The sequence below is a fragment of the Lissotriton helveticus genome, chromosome 5_1 (assembly GCF_964261635.1).
Source record: "Lissotriton helveticus chromosome 5_1, aLisHel1.1, whole genome shotgun sequence".
NCBI classification, from domain to species: domain Eukaryota; kingdom Metazoa; phylum Chordata; class Amphibia; order Caudata; family Salamandridae; genus Lissotriton; species Lissotriton helveticus.
The window spans coordinates 133,445,838-133,466,349 of record NC_136065.1 but is presented as its reverse complement, the minus strand read 5'-3'; the positions used below and the strand labels follow the sequence as shown (position 1 = coordinate 133,466,349).

General features: G+C 42.9%; 1 protein-coding gene across 1 annotated transcript in view; it reads right to left on the bottom strand.

The window, feature by feature from the left end:
- The window catches only part of KCNT1 (potassium sodium-activated channel subfamily T member 1), a 739,470-nt gene that overhangs the window by 271,093 nt on the left and 447,865 nt on the right, over positions 1 to 20,512 (bottom strand). The window lies entirely within an intron of this gene.

Below are 20,512 nucleotides of genomic sequence, written 5' to 3'. Positions count from 1 at the left end.
GTGTGTTAAATTTAATTTCTAGAACACATTCCTTGGGTGTTCCACTTGAAGTTTCTAAACACCAGCCATATTCAATGTGTTCAATTCATGAAACAATTCAAAGATGTCCCCCCTACACATTTACAGCTTCGCATGGGTGCAGATTTCTGACTTTTTGGAATTTTTAAAAGTTTCCCAGGTACACCTGAAAATCTATGACATTCACATGTTTCCAGGTAGAAGCCTAGACTTATTATACTGCACAATTTAGTAAGGAGAAATGCCACTGCACTTGTCCAACAACATATTTTTTTCTACACAGAACAGTAAGCGATATGCTGAAGAATGGCACAAAGAGAGTCAGTGTGACAGGGAGACAGAAAAAGGGAGGAACGGAAAGTCAGAGCAAAAGAGAGACTGAAAGAGAAGCAAAGAAAAGAAAGACGTTTGCAGAGCAAAAGAGTGAGAGGGTGAAATGCAGCAAAAACGAAGTTATAAACATGTAGTTGGTCAATTGTTCATTTTATATACTTTTATTAATGCAGACGGACACTCTCGAAATTAACTGTTTGAAATGCTCTCGAGATTGGAATCACCCATTGAAATCCCTTAAAAAAAAGCAGCTAGAGGGACAGACGAACAGATATGGACAGGTGTCTGCAACACAGAGAGCTTACAATGTATTAATCAACACACAGATGCCCTATAGAGAAATAACTAGATGGACAATAACAAAGAGACTGGTAAGGGTAACTAGATAGAGACATATCCAGACGACAGGTATAGAAATAGACACACTGACATGTCTCCGACATGCATGTGGACAGAAGCACACATGTGATGCACAGGTGAATGAAGCATGCAGGTTCTACCTATGTAGAAAGGTACCCGTGGAAGGGTAGAGAGAGTACTGCCTGCTCCATTGATGGTAAATATACAGGAAGATGCTCGTGATTGATTAGTAAGATCGGAAATTGATCATCATTCGAACATTATGAATAAATGTATTCCCTATCCCGTCATCAGTATGATCGATTACGTCTGGTGAAATTGCCTGCATGCGTTTTCAGCATGAATTCCCACTACAGATTAATGTTTCCATGCCACGTTTGGCACCTCCAATAAATCAGCCACAGTGACACAGTCCTCCCCCTTTGCAAACTCGCACTGAAGTGCACGGAGTCCCTGGGTGGGATATGTTTGAGCAGAACCGTTTGTCGATAAGGTCAAATTCAGAGTGTCAGGGTCCTGGAGGTGTGTTAGCATTTACATCCCTTATAAGAAGTAATACACAGGCCGTGGCGGCTTGCATAGGGCGTGCTTCGGGGGCTGGGGCAGGGTAGGGGAGGGGCAGGGTGGGGAGTAGTAAACTCGGACATCGGAGGATAGTAATTATCACGTTCCTCCGTTCCGTCGTATGTCAGAGTTCATTTTGCGATGCAGCACGCGCTACGAAATTCGTTTTATTTATTAAGTTGTTTACTTATCTCCAATTATCCATATTCCAGTTTTTAGCACCCCCCACCTTGCCCCTCCCACGCCCCGCCTCTCTGCCCCACTGAAACTCTTTCCACGGGCCGCGGCTGCAAGAAACTCTCTTCAAGGTAAACAAGGCTGGCATGCAAATGAACCATCATGAGCACTAGCACAGATGCTGAGATTTGCTGGACTCATCAGAAATATTAAAATGCTGGTGTCACCCGGTGTTTATTGTCTGCATCAAAAATACAATGAGTATGAAGCACGATTGTGAAACATACAAGGATAATGGGTGAGGGAATATTGCCTGAGTGAACTCGCATGGGCAAAGTGAAGGTGCCAGGGGCCCTGGTGGGACCGAGTCCCCAAACATGAGCAGAACAGCCAGGGGTGGGCTCCCCAAGCCGTATTACTCTCCAGGGGGTCCGGGTGGGACCAGACCCTCGAACGGAGCACCGAAGCTGCAGGAGGCTGATAGCGGTGATCGTGGCTCTCCCCGCAGCAGCGGGGGAGCCACTACTATAATATGCACGCTCTGGCCACAGAACGCCCCATAATGCCTTGCAGCCCTGGACCGGCCTGCAAGGGAAAGCAGAGTTTATTCTGTTCGTGGTGACCCCAGGCAGACGGGGCCACTGCCAATGGTGTGACCAGGCAAAGAGGGAGCTGCAGGAGTGCGCAAACTCCCCCAGCACGACGTGAGTAAAGTCTCTCCCTAAGTCTCCTCGGGACTTAAAAGAAACATCCTCTCAAGGGCTCAGCCAGCAGTTATCAACATCCTGGAGCTGGAACTTTTGTTCTGCAGTTAGGGGTGTGTTCAGGACTGCACCAAAGGATGAAGGGCTGAGTTGGGGATGTCTGTAGAAGGGCATCCCTGTGCATTACTAATGTTATTTCTATGCAGTGCATTGACCCAGGTTATTTCTATTAAGGGACTGGAGGTCACATGTTTAATGTGAGTTCATAAGCCAACTGGGGTTATCTGGTCAGAAATTCCTGCTCAGGTGTCGGTCTGTATATACTTAATCCTGTGATTTCATGTGTGATGCCTTTAGGGGCTGTAATTGCAATGCTTTATAATGATCAACAAATGTGATGAGTACTGTCATTCTAAAGTGACACTTAAACATATATTTTTGCTGCTGCGCTTAGGTGAAGAACAACCCAGACTGTTAGCCACTAAAGAGGTAGAAGTGCATACGGTATGGTCAGTATGACATGTTTAGTCAGGGTTATGTGTCACCAAGGCAGGGATATCCATTTTCAAGGCTTGATGAGATAATGGGGTGGGTCGCCACTGGGATGGTGCCAGTGCGCAGGGCCCTCGCTCCAAGTTATGTTCAACTAAATGCATTAGGGGGCAAGATGATGTACCCTCTGAACCTGTGGAAGACTCAGAAGGAGTGCTTTTCCTCTATGTCAGAAGGACTGCCTGTCGGCCTGCTCTATCGCCTGCTCTGTCGCCTGCTCTGTCAACCTGCGGCCTCAGTGAAGGACTGGACCTGAATTGTGAACCTAGGACCACCAGAGTGACTCCAAGGGCTAGTTGGCTGGCCTCATGACCAGAGCCTCGGGGACAGATGGCTCCAACCACATTGAACACAGCAACTGGACTTTGTCTGCTTTGAGTCCTACCCACCCAAGGGGTGTCAATCCAGTCATGCACCCTTATGAGTGGGTCTGAATGTGCTCTGTCAGCCCAGTTGTGGTTCCAGCAGAACTAAGGAAGCATTACTCTTCGCCTCACAAAACTCCACATTGGAACCGCTGCGCGATGCATCTCCAATGGAGGACTTCACATCGCAGCCCATTCTTGATGCAGGTCTTTGCATTGAAAGCCCATCATCAACAACGTATTCGAGTATGACTAAGAAATCTGCATTGCTGGCCCTGAAGCTTCTTCAGAATCAGCCAGTATTCTACGCTTCTTTAACACCGGATTTCACATCACAAGCTCCTCATCAACAGCATCCTCGATGATGATGCAGGACCTCACATCGCAGCCTTGCAACTTCCTGGAACCAATGCTGCCCAAGGCATCTCCAATTCTGTACACCAGGACTTTGCATGGCCTCTGCTGTGCAAAGCATCCTTGACACAGGATCACGCAAAGCTCCGCTACCAGGATTCAAGCTATTCTTGTTCAACATGCCTAACTTGGTCCCTGTATCAAGGCCGCACTCTACCACAGTCAGACGGAACTTGTGACTTTGTCCCAGTCCGGTGCAACCAGATAACCACAGTTGCTGCTTTGTGTTTCTAGGCACTATTATCACTTAAATCTTAAAAAATTGCATATCCCTATCTCTACTGATAGGATTTTTGTCATTTTGGTGTCAAATAATTCATTACATTTTACTCCTGACTGCTTTGTGCCAAAGTACCACTGGGCTAAGCACAGGATATTTGGGGGTTTAATTGTGTTTCACCCAGAGAGAGAATGTGGTTCCTGCCTGAGTAGGGGTTCACCCCCCAAACCAGTAACCCTATTTCCAACACAATGCTTTGAAAAAAAATGCAACATCTTTGAAAACACAAGACATTGCTTAAAAAGTGCTGTTAGAAACGAGGTAAGGCTTTTTGGAATGTGGTTTATCAATAGGGGTACATAGGTACCTGACCCCTAGGAATAAGGGTACAATCACAATATAAGGCGCAGTCGAGGTCTCAATAAATATTCCCTTGCTCAATCATTGTTAGTTGACTGCGAGCAGGCAGGCTTAACTTAGGAGACAGGTGCGGAAATCATTGAAAAACACCAATACATTAAAAAGTAAGACACAACAAACAATAAAAAATAAAAAAACAATTTATAAAAATAGGAAATATTTTTTATGATTAAAATGACACCAAAACGACAAAAATCCAATATAGGGAATTAGATATATGAATTTTTAAAGAATAAACACTTTCTAGTGCCTTAAAGCCAAAAGCGCCACTTTGGGACATCTGGTCGCGTTTGACTGGGACAAAGTCAAAGTTTCAGGCCAGCGGTGATGTAGCGCGGGTCGGATACACTTAGCGGTATGGCCCGATCAAGTTTTTACTCTCCGCCTTAGTTACGTTTTGGAGATTTTTCTCTCAACTTCGAGCGCAGCTCCACAGCAGGGCTGGCTTTGGGTTCAATGACGTTGGCTTGGCTCAGCACAATGCCTCGCTCAATTCCTGGATGTCTCGTCAATGATGAAAAGTTTGAGTGGTTGAAGTCACCAGCTTGACTTTCGTTGATGGGTCTTCCACCTCATTGAGCTTTTTGACAAAAACTCTCCAAATCTTCTCAAACTTCTGGATCTTCTTCCAGAAGGTCCTTTTGTTGTTCTAAAGTGTCCACAACACCAATCCAAGATACCAGAGTTCTGAGTTGCTCATGACTACATTTCTCACAATGCACCTGGCCAAATCCTTTAAAGTTCCGCTGAAGGTGGTCAGCTGGTTTCTTCTTGCAGGAGATGGTGCAGGTGGAGCTTTTTTAACCTGCTGTTTTCTAGGAATAGGCCAGCGCAGAGTTCGCGGAATTCCATTACGCAGAACTTTGCGAAGTGACCAAAAAACTCCACTGCGCAATGCAGAGTTCTGCAAGCGGCAGAGTGCCTTACGTTGTGCCATTGGTGCTGATTTTTAGTGCCTGGTGTTTGTCCTGTGCTGTAAAATCAGTGCGAACAGCACCACCACGCAGAGCACAAGAGGGCACTGCTTCTTTCTGACCCTTAAGTAGATGTTCTACTCGAACTGCAGCTTCCTCAATGCAAACAGGTTTCTCAACCTGAACGGTAGCGACCATCTGGGACCACCTGCATTGCGAAATGTCACCTGGAGGTGGTCTGGAGTAAGAGTTTCCACACTTGCGCTGGCCAACTTAACTTTAGTGAGTATGAGCGAGGAAAAAAACTCAGCTTTGCAGACTTTTTGGGAACTGCACACGCTATGCAGAGCACTACGTGGGAAAAGCTATGCAAACTCCAAGAGTGGATTGGAATTTCACGCCCAGGCCTATCCAAGAGTCCATTCCTTCATTTTTCAAAGAAAGGCAAAGTCCTTAGGGCTGTAATTCTAAGGTGTGCAACAGGTGCAGTCATTCAGAGTGCAATCTTATTGGTGCAGGCCAGGTTTCTAGCAGGGCAGTCCTTCTTCTTGTAGTTTCATGCAGGGATCTGAGTTTCTGGCTAGGTCTCCCATTTATACATTATTCTTGGGTGACAAGCAGGGGGCACCCGTGACCAATGGGGTGTAGGGTGCCATCCTCATGTATGACAACTTTCTCCAAAATGTGGGATATTTGTTTTCTTTAAAGCACTACTTCTATAAAATCCAAAATGGAAAAACTCTCTTGTGGAGGCTAAGATCTGGATAAGCCAACCCACTGGTATGGCCAAAGTTCCATAACACTCCCCTTCAAGCCCCTCTCCTAATTCACAATTACTGGGGCTCTTGTCCTCCTGGCGGTGAAGGATGTGGGGGTGAGCCCCTGTTCTATCATTCCCTCTTTGAAGACCAGTGTGGCTACTCCACTCCCATACTGCCTTTTGCTCTGAAGCTGTAGATCTCTTCCTACCAGATGTCCTTTGTCTCTATGCAGTTTACTTCACACCTCATCTGAGCAGTTTGGCTCAGCCTGCCAAAGGTTGGCCAATCATGAGAGGCCGCTGGAAGGCAGAATTTTAACACATCAAAAAAGTAAGTTCTATAACTTATTTTCTGTTATATATTTAATAAATCTAACCTTGGCAAGTTGTTGGATTTATTCTAACATTTTAATAATTTAAGTGTGTTTTTTAGCTCACTCCTATCAATAGTTCTAATGTATTAAAGTATTTTCCATGTCAGCCTATCGAGCCAATGTGCTACAATGGGGAAAACAAAATTGGCTGTTTTTCCCCGACCAGGGATTATAAAACTTTTTAAAATATCCCTTCTTATGGTTACAAGGTTTCCTACCCTTGGAGCACTTAGGTGAGACTTTTAGGGTGGCTTACATGTAAAAATATGGTAGATTAAGATTTTGGAAATACCTTTAATTCCAAAGTCGAATTTGCATATAATTTACTTTTAAAAGAAGCCTGCAAAGCATAGCTGCCTTTAACACCTTCGCTGCGGTGGCAATTCCGCCGCAGAGCTTGGGGGGGGAGGGGGCCGCGCTGCGCTCCCATGCTCGTGACGGAACTGCTCCGTCAAGAGCCTCGGGCGTGCTATGCTTGTGACGGAGCGGTTCCGTCACGGCCCCGCCCGCTCAATAGAACGCACCGCGCAGGTGCGTAATCAGATCCGCGCAGGCGCGACGGCCGGGCCGTGACGGAACCGCTCCGTCACCAGCACAGCGCGACCGAGGCTGATGACGGAGCGGTTCCGTCACCAGCATGGCAGGTGTTAAAATGACAGCAAGCACACACTTAAGTGCATTAAATCTTCAAGGCCTCTAAACCTACATGCCCTACCATATTCTAGTATACTAGGTGCTTACAGGTAAGTTGTCATACCAATTGTAATGACACCAAATTACTGTATACCTTTTTCACAGAGCACTGGCCCTTGGTCTGGCTACAATAAGAGTCAGTTACTACCAGTAGAAGTCAAACAACGAGGGTGATCAGGGCAAAAAGGATGACTTTCTCACAATCTTACCCCCTTCAACATGGGAATATTTTGTTCCCAATTCGCAAATACTTTTTTCTGCTACAAAGGTATGTTTACTACTGAAAATGGCTTCATTTAAGCCGGTCAGGCATTCACAAATGACTCTTAGCAGATGCAAGTGGTTTTACTATTATTTCTCTGTTTTGTCACCAGCACTGAGAAATGTCATGCAAGCGGTGGGATGTGGGAGGAACAAGGCTTGGTTTTCCATCAAAGCCTGTGGATGCCAACACAAATCTACGTTAGCACATTCAGAAGCCCTTTCCAGTATGAGAAATTGTACACTGCGTGCAATTCCACATGCGGGGAAAGGGAGTAGCAGGTAATGTGTCCAAAAAAGTCTTATATGACAGGTGTAATATCACACCAGGAAACCTGCACTTGGGATGGTTTTCAAGACACCACTTTGTGAATTAGAAAAAACAAGTAAAAGTGTATTCAGGAGGCAGTCATGTAACACCGCCTGTACTCTTGCTCCTTTTTATGTGAAGATGGCTCATTGCTTTCAGGTCAATCCTCTGCTGATAAGATCATGGGTGTATGTCCAGGGTCAACATTGGGTGATTGCATGGGAATATGCGCATTCATTTTTATTCAGACTAGAACCTCTAATTATTCAGTACTGGACCTTAAATGCACACATCTGTTTTTCTAAAAATATTCGAACTAGCTGGATGTTTGTATTATGAAGTATTTATTGCTTATTCAAACTGGATGCAAATAATAGCGCATCTGCTGCCGTCTACGTAAAATGTTTATGATTGGCTCAGGAGAGGGCCCTGGGGCGCGAGAACTGGCCATATTGGTGTACATTGCGCGCTCCACGCTCCATGACATCTCTGTTTAGGAAATGTCGCGGATGCGATAAAGGCACTTTTCTCGCACGGCTTCCTGGTGTCACGCGCCGACAGGGCACGATGGATCCGTTTAATATACGAGCCGCTTCCTTTGATGGCGTCGGCGCGCGCCTGCGGCCGGCTCGGCAGGTCCTATCATGGTGCCCCGGTGGGAGTTATGCCAGCGTCACGCGCTCCGTGAATTACGGTACCCGGCTCTGGATCCGGCCATAAAAAGATAAATTGCTTTAGTGGGAACAGATGGAAATCAAAAATTACAGTTCATAAATATGTTGTTCAAACGCTTATTTTCAAATGTCAGCACACACATTTGGAGGCAGAATAGCCCATCATTTCTCATCGCTCGATAAATTGTTAAAGGCGCTCGATCAACGGGTACAGAACACAGTAAGGAATATGTGTGAAGCTGTATGCATGTGAAGTCACAGGAATAGCAGAGGGGTGTCCAGCATCTGGCAGGAAGGGCAGGATCCACGTCAGATTTTCAGGCTGTTCACAAAGCTTAACATTTACAAATTATGATGGGGTCTCTTCTTTAAAAAAAAAGTCAGAAATCAGCAAGTTTCTGGCATGGGTGCAGATTTTGCACTTTAAAAAAAAAAAATAAGTCGTAAATGTTTTCCAGGTTAGGTCTGCTTAACTGAGACTGTCACATGTTTCCAGCCAAACTCCAAGACATTTTTTGTTTATTCCATTTTTTCACCAAAAATTATAGGGAAACATCCTTTACAACGCAACTTTTACCACGCAGTGCCTTTACGATGCAACTTTTACAACGCAAACCATTAAAACGCATTGCACTGGGGGCGCTCTAGGATAGGGAATAGGTTTAATTTACTATCCAACACCTTCCCTACTATCCACAGGGACTGGAGTTGGAATAGTAAATTAAACTATTCACTATCCAGTGCCCCAAAGCACTATGCGTTGTAAAGGCATGCGTTGTAAAAACAGCGTTGTAAAGGCATGCGATGTAAAAGCATGCGTTGTAATGTCATACATCCAAAATTATATGCATGTATATTTGTGCATGAGATCCTTTGCAGAGTGAGCGAAAATACAGTTGCCATAAAATCTTTTCTCGACAGAAAATAAATCTTTGGAGAACCACCTTCTTAACACCTAGTTGTAGGAGGTTATACCTTCACACACTACAAATTAGCTGACTTATCTTGCCCTTGACAATGGGACATACTTGATATAGAGTTCGGATGGCAGGGTACAACGACAATGGTGCACCCTGCCTGCACATGTTTTGGTCCGCCCACCCATTTTTGGGTCAAACGGACAGCCAAGTTTACACTGAAGGAGTAAAATGTACTCCTTTGGCATAAACCTTTCTCCAATGGGCGGAGGAAGCACAGGCGCTGGAGGTAAGCCATCTGAGTGTCATCCCTATTTATAGTGGGTGGCTGGCTAACTTTTTTTTTACTGTTTCACTGGCAGGAATATCCTGGCAGTGAGGGACAGAAACAAAATAACAAGAATTGGTAAATGCATTAGGTTTCGCTTTTGTTGTAAGTTGTAGCTTGGTGAGCAGTTGTGTAATATAAGTTACTGAAACTTCGTTGCGGTGTTATGACTTACAATTACAATAGCCTAATGAAAATATCAGGCAGTGCGCAGTCTGCTATACAATTTACTGTGTTTAACAAGAGAAAGACACATAGTTAAAGGCTTCGTAAGTAATGCATAGATGACAAATAGAGCTGGGACGGTGCATGCAAGAGAGAGGTGGGAGGTAGGGAGGAGAGACTTAGAACAACATGAGTTAGAGAAGTGAGAATTAAAGGGGAGGAAGACAGGGGTGCGGAGGGCAAGGGAAGGTGCAGGAGAGGCAGCGGAGGCTGCTTCTTCAAGGCGATGGAGTGTAACCCCAGGGCTCCCAGCAGAGCAAACAGGCAAAATAAAATAATTAAAAAAGTGGTGTTATTATCATTTTATTTCTCAGCACGGAGGCAGTCTACGGCAGGGCAGGCTGGGCTAAGCTCTCGTGATGGAGCAGGGAGAAGCAGTGATGGGCACCATAAGTGCCCATAATGGTTTGGCTGGCCTTCGTAGGATGGCCAAACCAACATAAGCATTTAGCATTTATTCACCCGGCTGTGTTGCAGAGCCGGGTGGAGAACAGTCACAGGCTCCTAAAAAACTGTCTGAGCAGCAATGTGAAACGTTGTGAGTTAATGCTCCTCCTCGATTGATTTAATGTTCAGATAGTCAAAGAGACCATTGAGTCATACTAATGAAAGGGCTTATTTTATTTGTTTTTTAATCTTTCAAAAATCCACCATAGGAGTTACATCCTTGTTCCTGTTTACTGTTTTTTTAGAATCATATTAAAAAGTACTAACAGCCGACACGTGTTTCGCCCGATGGCTCAAAAAGGCCAGGGCTTTTTCAAGGCTTATAATTCGAAGTACTAGCACATCACATTTGTGTTAGGTTTTTAAGTTTTGTAGGTCTTCCCATTTATAGATGAAAAAGTATTTGGATCTATGTTCGATAGTCGAAGTCCAGGGATAATCCCACGTCGATGCTTCCCACTGGAGAATCTCCTCCAAAACTTTCTACTCATACATTGGGCAATATTATATGGAATTGGTATCCCTGGACCCTGTACATCTAGCAACTGTGAGCAGCAAACCTGGCCACTCAGACAAATCACAGCGCTGCTGTCATGCTCCTAATGCTACGGAGTATAGTGGGGGTTCAAGCAGGAGGTATAACTATACATAAGCAAAATAGTTAAGATGCTGGTCTGCTGTTCAGCGTGTATTAGGAGGACCTCAATGTGTACTGCATATGCCTAAACAGTACCCTAATTCCACTTGTTGCTTCCTCTTTGCAGTCTCTTTATTGAAGCACCTCTCCCACGTCAGTTGTTGCAGAGTTTCAGCTCTGCCTTATTTTGATCTAAAAACTGTGTCTTCTTTATCATGCATCCTGTTTGTTGTCTGTGAAGATGGCCCAGTCATTCCCTCGGAAGAACAGGGTCCGGAATGACTTCTTAAAACACGTTTCCCTCTTTGATGCAATTAAACAGAGTGGAGCTGTGACTAGCCCATCACAGGGGGGCAATCAAAAAGAACATTGAATGAAAATGGGGGGGATCTAACTGTGTTTTATGGGCTCACAATGCAGGAGTTTATTGCTGAAGCCTGCTTATTGCCTTGCACTGCAAACCCTGGGAACTGCAGTCAGGTGGAAAGTGATTCCATTCTCTGAGCTGAAGGAGCTTCAAGTATCAGAAGGATGGCTAAAGCCAGCAAAGCTCTTCCTAGTAGTAGACACATTTAGGATAATCTGTATGGGAGTTTTGCATGAGCTTCTGCTTTTTTTGTTGTAGTTAGATGTGGAGTTAATGATGCGCTTTCACTGGCTCTTTATCCTCCTCCAGTATATGTAAGGCAAAAAGCGCCTGTTTAGGTGAAGTGATTCCCAGCCCTTGGGAAAGAAAGCTCTTGAGGAGGAATTGGCTTTGGGTCAGTGTGCTGACATATAATGAAAACAATTTTACACTGTGAAGAGAGGTATGGGGAAATTACTGAATGTGGCAGCCACCTGCAGAAGCGACCCCCTGGCCGCAGTGCCGGGCCCTTCATGAGTATTTGTTTATTTGTTGCTGGGATGCTATGTGTGAATGGCCCGGGCAGGTGAAGGAGCCTCTGCTGGAGAATCGTTTATCTCACTTTGGGCCAGATGTAGGTAGGCAAATACCGGTCAGTAACGACCGAAATTCGGTAATTTTGGCCGTTACCGACCGGTATTTGGAAAATGAGATGTAGGTGGACATTTTACTGATTCGGTAATTTACCGATTCGGTATTTTAAGGAATCGGTAAATTACCGATTCCTTAAAATACCGAATCGGTAAATTACCGATTTTGCTATGTAGGGAGCACTCAAATTAGTGCTTTTCCCCTTTTAGGATTCGTTATATACCACCAATTACAAGTTGGTGGTAAATAATGAAAACCTTGGAAAAAGCATTTTTTATGCTTTTCGAACAATGACATGTTGCAGACATACATGCCCTTAGGGCATGTATGTCTGCAACATGTGCACCCATACACAATTGAGGGGTGCAACAGGGTGTCAAAGTGACACCCTGCCACCCTTCAATGTTTTCCCCTTTAACCGAATTGGTAAATACCGGTTCGGTAATTGGCATTCATTCCGATGGGCCTCCAGGCCCATAGGAATGAATGGCAATTACCAAATCGGTATTTACCGATTCGGTAATTACCGAAAATTACAGATTTTGTAAATTTTTCGGTAAAATTACCTACATCCCATTTGCCTGTTCTTAAATACCGAATCGAAGAATCGGTAATCTGGGATTACCTACATCGGGCCCTATGTCTCTCTGCAGCAGTCCTTAGTGGAACACCGGGGAGAGACCGGCCGGCTCCAGGCAGTGGCAGCTGAAGCCAAACTGGGCTAATGTAACACATCCTGGTGGGCGCCCCCCCCCCACCGAGTCATTGTCTCCCGATTTTACACATAGTGTCAGGCTTGAAAAGCCCCCACATCAATATTGTCTGCATCTGTTTGATAAACTATGTGGGGGTCAGATTAGATGAGGACTCTGCAATGGAAGAGCATGTCCCAGTGCTTTAATCCAGTTAGGACATTTGGAAAAGAGAGAAATAAAAACAAGTCAAACAAATTTAAAGACACCGAACGGAGCGTTAGGCATGGCGTCGGGTGTTGTTGCTATAGTGAAGCCTTCAGTTTATTGATGTGCAACCCTGACAGGCCTGCTGTAGAGAAGCACTTGGACTCAGGGGCGAAGCTCAGGGCTGAAAGCAAGGCTTGGAAAGCAATGCAAATGTAAGTTACGGCATCAAGAGAGCACTCTCACAAGAAGTTTGCCAGATGAAAAGGAGCACTTGACCTTTGGATTGCACTAACACCTCCCTTATTTATAATACGAAGTAAACATAATGTCTAAATAGTTTACAAAAATGATGCAAGTATAAACAACATTGGTGCACCGAAGTTAACGAAAACATTAGAATGTTGACATAGGTTATGAGGACACATTGAAGAAAGAGGGAGCTTGTGAACACTAGAGCAGTGTAGTCTTCCTGATGTTTCAACGTTCTGACCTAGTTTATCTTTGCAAAGGGGTCAGAAATACGATTTGTTATTAATGCAACTGCTGTCTGACTCCAAGATGGCGGCAGTTTCACAAGGGCGAAGATAAGCTTCTTGGGGAGAATGGGAGGGTGAAATATGGGGGAGAGCAACTTGAGGGACAGAGATCAACCGTAGAGAGCCATAAACAAGCACAGGGCAAGCACTTTGCAGGCAAAAACGTAAAGAAAGGTTCCCCAAAAGAGGATGAAAACAGTACTTGAGCCTCGGGTACACTGATAGGAGCAAACACACGAGGAACAACAGGAAATAGTTTGCTGCACCAAATAGAAATGGAGGAAAAGTAAGCGGCGAGCACAGGAACCAATGAGAAGTAAGGGGGTAAGTCTCTTAAGATTTATATTGAATACAATAGATTTTACCAGCACAGCACACGCACTGTGCAGGCAAAACCGAAAAAAACTATCCCAGACCATGGGAGAACACTTCACTGACGATGGGGTCGTTAGTGTTTAGTTTTCCAAAAAACATACACCCTCTCTGGGATTTTTGTTTTTGGAAAAATAAAAACGGTTAAAAGTTTGGTGTGTCTATCACCAATGACAGATGCACACCAAAACTTTTAAATGGCTTTGTATCAACTACTGTGGTGGAGGTTTATACAAACCCAAAGTGTTCACCGCAGAGTCGCCAGTGAACTCTAAATTTGGCGGATGCAAAGTCCTCTGCTACCCTGACTGCCTTTATTCTGTCCGTCAAATTTTAAATCAGGTTTTTAATCTGCACCCTTTTCCAAGGAAGAAAAGAATAGACTGCTGCTCTTCACTGGAGTAAATCTCTGATCTTTTACAAGTAGTAAGGAGGGTTTGTTCATATTTACAAACCAACAGGTCATGCCTGCCCTGTATCGCCCACTCTCTCCACCCTCTTCACCCCTGCTCATAAATTTACTAACATGAATATCTTAGTGTGGTTAATTCCTTTCAGGAGAATAAAACCAACTTTTGAGAATAGCAAAAGCTGTTTTGCATTCTGAAATGTTTACAGAAAAGCATATTTGCACATGTAAGTCAAACTTATAACGGAAAATAAATTGGGTCCAATGAATCTAGACTGACACTATTCACATAGACAGTCAATATCTTGAAAATCTGGTAAGGAATGCGCCTTCCTGGACATACACTGGCCATAACTGGAACCCGACTTAGATCAATAGCCAAATCTTAAGTGCGTAGCAGGAGAATGCCTGTCCTCACCTGCTTTCTCGTTCTTTGCTGAACTGAGCCTCAGCATACTGCCCTTTTGTGGGACATTTTTCTTACTGCCGTGGACAATGACATATGTACTGCTGGACCCGACTGCCTGATTCTTATGCTAGAAAGGCTGTGACTTTTTTGAACCATTTTTCTTGACAAACTTGGGTCAAACCACAGCCGGCGTTCTTCAAATATTCAGTGACTAGAGACATGGCCTTTTCCACACTCTTCACTTCAAACCTGATTTCTAATCCAGTATGGCCTGTCTTGTTTTCAGAGATACACTCTGTCTAGGAGGCCCTATTACCAAGGTACACTAATGATGACCTTACAATGAATATATGTAGTTTAAACATAATTAACACTTTGTGCAGACAGACATTTAATTTCCAAATTCTAACAAGACTTCACAGTGTTAAAACTATTGTGTACTCCGGCTTTGCACCTTTACTCACCGCTTATTTCACTATGGGGCATATGTAGGTAATTTCCATTTTGCGATTCTCAAATAGCGATTTTTAAGGAATCGCTATTTGAGAATTGCAAAATGGAATGTAGGTAATAATTCGCAATTATTTTGCGAATCTCTAACATTCCTTAATTGCGATTAGCAAATTGCGAATCGCAATTAAGGAATGAGTGTCCCATTCATTCCTATGGGCCTCTGGCCCATAGGAATGAATGGAGGTACATTCTCAAATTGTGATTTTCTATGAGAAAATCGCAATTTGAGAATCGCAATTCCAAGGGTGCCAGGGTGTCCAAAGGACACCTGTTGCACCCCTGGAATGTGCCTGTAAGTACATGTGGCGCACATACATGCCCTAAGGGCATGTCTGTGCGCCACATGGAACTTGAATTTTTTTTAAAAATGCATTTTTGAAGGAATTCGCAAAATACCATCTACTTGAAGTAGGTGGTATTTTGCGATTCCTTATGCAAAAATCGCAATTTTTAAAGCATCCCTACATAGCATTTAAGGAATCGCAAAATTGCGATTCCTTAAATGCTATAAGCAAAATAAGGAATCGCAATTTTTGCGATTCCTTATTTTGCTAACTGGCACCTACATATCAAAACGCCGTTTGCGATTCGCAAACGACAAAATTCGCAGAATTTCGGCATTTGAGAATCGCAAACGGCTACCTACATATGCCCCTAAGTGATCACTTGGGGTACTGAGCACCTTCCTTTGTCAATGTGTTTTGAATTTAAAGCTTTATTTTATGTTAGATTGATTAAAACCTTCACTTTGGTTAGTTACTGTCACATTATTATAGTGTAATTGGATTTCCAATTAATTTGCAGTAATTCTGTTACTGAGGTAGAAGTGAACCATTGTTTCTAATACAGATGTTACACATCCCATGTCCTTTGCAAAATGGGACTGGTCAAGCCTTGGCTAGTGTGAGACATTCGTTGATTGGTTGACAATCAAAATACGAAAAGGTGAATCCCAGTTCAAGGGCATGAGGGGTTTTACAGCAAAGTGCTGGGTCATAATCTTCTGTCCCTTCTTCTCCTTAGTGAACCCATGCCATGAAATTCATGTTTCTGCATTGTCATGTCTCTTGATAGACACTAAGGGCTTGATTTAGAGTTTTGTCATATTGGAAAATCTGATAATTTACAAAGTACTGCAACTGCAGCAAAATTATAGCTTCTGCTTGCCATTGGTTCACAACTCCTTCGCCCTTATTTCCTGGCTCCTTATTGGCCGGTGCTCCCAATGCATCCCTTCCGTTTTTAAGCCAGGAGCACTGGCCAACTACAGTTTCCTTACACTGTAGGTCTTTATCGATATTTTTGGGGAAAACTTTTTTTTTACAAGTGTCTCAGTCCGCACTTTAATGGCGACCACTCCACTTTCTTTAGACATGGCTCATCTAAATAAAGGTGTGCAGCCGCTATTAAAGAGAAAGCGCAGAATGGGGTGCTCTCTAAAAAAAAAAAACACATTTGTTTCTTAAGTTGAGAAACAAATGCTTTTTTTTTGTAAAAGCACCCCCTGACGTGCGTTCACTTTAATGGCAGCTGCAGCCCTTTCTTTAAACGAGCCGTGTCTAAAGAAAGGGCGTGGCCACCTTTAAAGTGAAAGCGCAGCATGGGGGACTTTTACAAAAAAAAACGTTTGTTTTTTCACCTTGACTAACAAATGATTTTTTGGGTAAAAACGCCCCATGCCGCGCTTTCACTTTAATGGCTGCTGCATACCTTTCTTTAGATGTGGCTCATCTAAAGAAACGGAGTTGCCGTAAAACACTGGACCAGACAGCTGGGCCTTTTCACCTTTTGGATTCCAAGCAGAGAGCAAGCAAAAACAGAGGCTCGATGTTTTGCTTCCATTGAGTTCCCGCCTAATAACGCGATGTCAAAAAGGCCACACCACTAGACTCGCATTTCACAACGGCTTGGTGCTCATAAAGCACCTTTACCCAGGGCCACAGCTGCAGCAGCGGATGATTTTCGTCTTCTCCTCTGGGACCAAACATTTCCAAGGAAATAACAAGCATTTGCAATGAAATTGGTCTCGCATTTATGAGAGTTTGAGCAATTAGCATTGTAAATGACAATGCCTTTTATTTATGTGTTGTTTTTCAAACCAGATAAATAAAATACATTGTTATTTATAATGCGGATAGCTTAAACTCTCGCAAATGTGAGACCTATTGCATTGCAAATACTTATGCTTATTAGTCTCCACTGGAGAGTCCACAGAGATAGATGAAACACAGAAGGGTTGAATCTTCTTTACTGTCAACAAAACCCATGGTAGGACTGTGAAAATAATTCTCCAAAAAAATATGAATTTGTAGGTCCACTCCCACAGCAAAACATACACTTTACTATGAACCATAGTCGAACCAAGTCTAAGAAAAGGAAGAAAGCACAGTCACCAGCATTTTATCATTGTTTTTTGTCACAACTTTGAATAACGGACAATCAAACGTGCTTCTCTGGGAAAATGGGAAGGAGCGAAAGGAAACGTTTATAGGTGGGCAGAAGAGAAGAAAGGATGGATGATGAACACAAGAAGCAGAGGGAAGAATGATGAATACAACATAAAGACTTGAGTTTTCGAAGGGCAGAATAAGTTGAAACATATTTTTATTTTTTGATTGTATAAAGCAATTTTAATGTTTGTACGGAGTTGAAAAGTAAAATACAATAAACGCTGTCCTAAACTATAAACGTCCTCTGTTGCATCTGAACCTGGTGCAGTATCACTAGTTTGGGTAAAGTAGGCTACAGAGAAAAATATTGATATCATTGCCTAATTTAAGCTGGTGGTTTACGGTGCTCAGCATGGCATTTAATTGCCAACACCAGTATTTCTGACAGTCTGCCACATTGTGGCACTGTTTGTCTATTTTAGAGATGAGCAAACAAAAGTTGATAATTAATCTATATATATAAAAACGAAAGTATGTCTGTCTGTCTGTCTATTTGTCCTTTATATATAAAAACGAAAGTATGTCTGTCTGTTTGTCTTTTATGCATTACTACACCATTCATCCGATCGCCATGAAACTTTGGGAAGTTGTTGAGTACACTCCCGCGAAGGTTTCTGGCATAATTCTTTTTTAAATATCGGCCCCCCAGGGCCCTCATAATCTTTCGAATACTGATGTACGCATCAGACGGAAAAACAAAAACTCTTGTATCCACAAGCACTCGAATAAATAAATAGAATTAAAACGACACTTTGAAATATTTTCCATATTAAAATGAATAAGTTTCAATAAAAATGACACAATGTAAATTGAATGTTACCATAACGAGTTTCTTTGAATTTCTTTGCTAATGGTTATTTATTATTTTAAATTCACAACCATAACTCCATGAGAGCTTTACCTTACATACGATCTTGCCCAAAGCTACAGTATATTGAATTTTACTTTAATTTCCATTAAGCGCTTGTACTAAATTGCTCTAAATGTCTCAGTTTTATCGTATTTTTTCTAATATTTACACAATCCAGTCTCTTTGATGCTATTAGTGCTAATCTCCACATTTAACTCAATCAGAACTGTGCACGTCGCCTGCATGCGTTTGTGTGAGCTGAAAATAACTGAAGAAAAATGACAATAACTTGCAATTCCACATGCCCAAGGCAAGGCATTGTGATCATCAGTTAAAAAAAATGCATTAAGCCCTCTTACTTTGTATCAGACTAAACAATGAAAACAATGGATTGGTGAAACTAAAATAGCCTAGAAAATTAAATTTAGTGTGTATGTGTCCTGAATTGCCACAAGGTCGACTAAGAAAATCTATTTTCAACACCATTGTTGATGAGATGAGGAGAATCATCTGTGCACCGTGTAGAAAAACTGCTAACAAATCATAATAAAAACGTACTATAAAAAATAGAAGCTAGAGAGCAGCATATGTTGAAGAACAGGAGGACCTGCCTCTAACCTGGGTGAAGTGGATGGAGCCATAGTTGAGGTCGAAATGGAAAATGACCCGGCTATCTACCAGTAATCTTCATTATTCTGAGTCCTAGTCCTTCTTGTCACGCTCATGCAAAAGGGAGCCCTTCATCGGCATAGGGCACACTATTACAATCTGCAATGTTTTTAAGCTACCAATCCAATAGATCTTTGCAGTATGACTTTGGGCCATATGTATCAAGATACCCATTTGCGATTCTCAAATAGCGATTTTTAAGAAATCGCTATTTAAGAATCGCAAATGGGTAAGTATGTACAAAATCGCATTTTTTTGTGATTTCTTAAAATTCCTTAATTGCGATTAGCAAATTGCGAATCGCAATTAAGGAATACTTTCCCATTCATTTCTATGGGCCAGGAGGCCCATAGGAATGAATGGGAAATTATTCTCAGTTTGCGATTCGCAATTTGCTAATCGCAAATTGAGAATAATTTCAAGGGTGCAGGGGTGTCCAAAGGACACCCTGTTGTACCCCTGAAATATGCATGGGTGCACATGTGGAGCACATACATGCCCCAAGGGCAAGTATGTGCGTCACATGGCACTTTGAAAAATGCAAAAATGTGCATTTTTCAAGGAATTCACAACTTACCACTAACTATAAGTTGGTGGTAATTTACGATTCCTTAAGGACATTTTGCAAATTTTTTTGCTTCATACATTGCATTTAAGGAATCGCAATATTTGCGATTCCTTACATGCAATTGCAAAATAAGGAATCGCAAATTTTGCGATGACTTATTTTGCACCAGATTTTGCTTAATACATACCAAGTAGCAAATTCGCATTCGCAAAGGCCGAAATTCTGTGAATTTCGGCCTTTGCGAATGCGAATTTGCTTGATACATATGGCTCTTAATTCCCTAGGAAATTAAAGGGATTGGCTGACAGAAGATTTTCAGGTTTCTTCTCTCAGTGACGTAAAATATACCCGATCCCATTGTAAGTACTTTAATATGTATCCCTGTGCTTAGGCAGATCATTTGTAACATGTTTATTTCTTCCAGCTTGTCTCAGTTGTTCCAGAGAGATGCAAATAGTTCCTAGATGCTGTCCGAGCCCTGATGCCTGAGATAGATGCAACCTGTAACTCCACTTGCACGTATGGATTGTGGTCACAGCAAGGTGTTTCTGCTCCCCAGGGAGGTTTAAGGTTGGAACCCTCTGCACATTGTACAGATGTGCCTACGCTCATGCCCAGATGAGAAATAGGCCTGTACACCTAATAACGAAAGGGAAAAGGGGCGAAATGCTTGATTCAGCTTTCACCACGGAGGCCTCACCAGGGAGATGTAGTATGAGTTTCTAGCATATAGAGAGCTCGGTGCAGGTACCTTAGGGGTGCTCTGCTAGCAAAAAAGTGATAGACAGATACGTTTTAATCATTATTAACTTTTATGGGGCAGATACTTATTGGCTTTGGCAATGGTCAAACAGTTACACCCACTGTCCAAGGTTGCTGATTCAGTTGTTTCCCCAGACTCTTGTTCCTGTGACAACCTTAGCAGCCCCACTCAAAAAGACCCGCATTAGTTGTGCTTGCTTCCAGATGTTGTTGAAATGTTTGTGGTACCCGAGTTGAAATTTACTGGTTCTCACCAGTTCGTTCCAGTGGCCTAATAAACGCCAGAAAATAACGATGTAATCTCCAACAGACTCAAATTAGGGTGTCTTAACTCACAGGCAAAGAAGGTAGGAACAAAGGGCCAGGTGTACAAACTTTCTGGTTGCAAAAAGAAGTCACAATTTACAA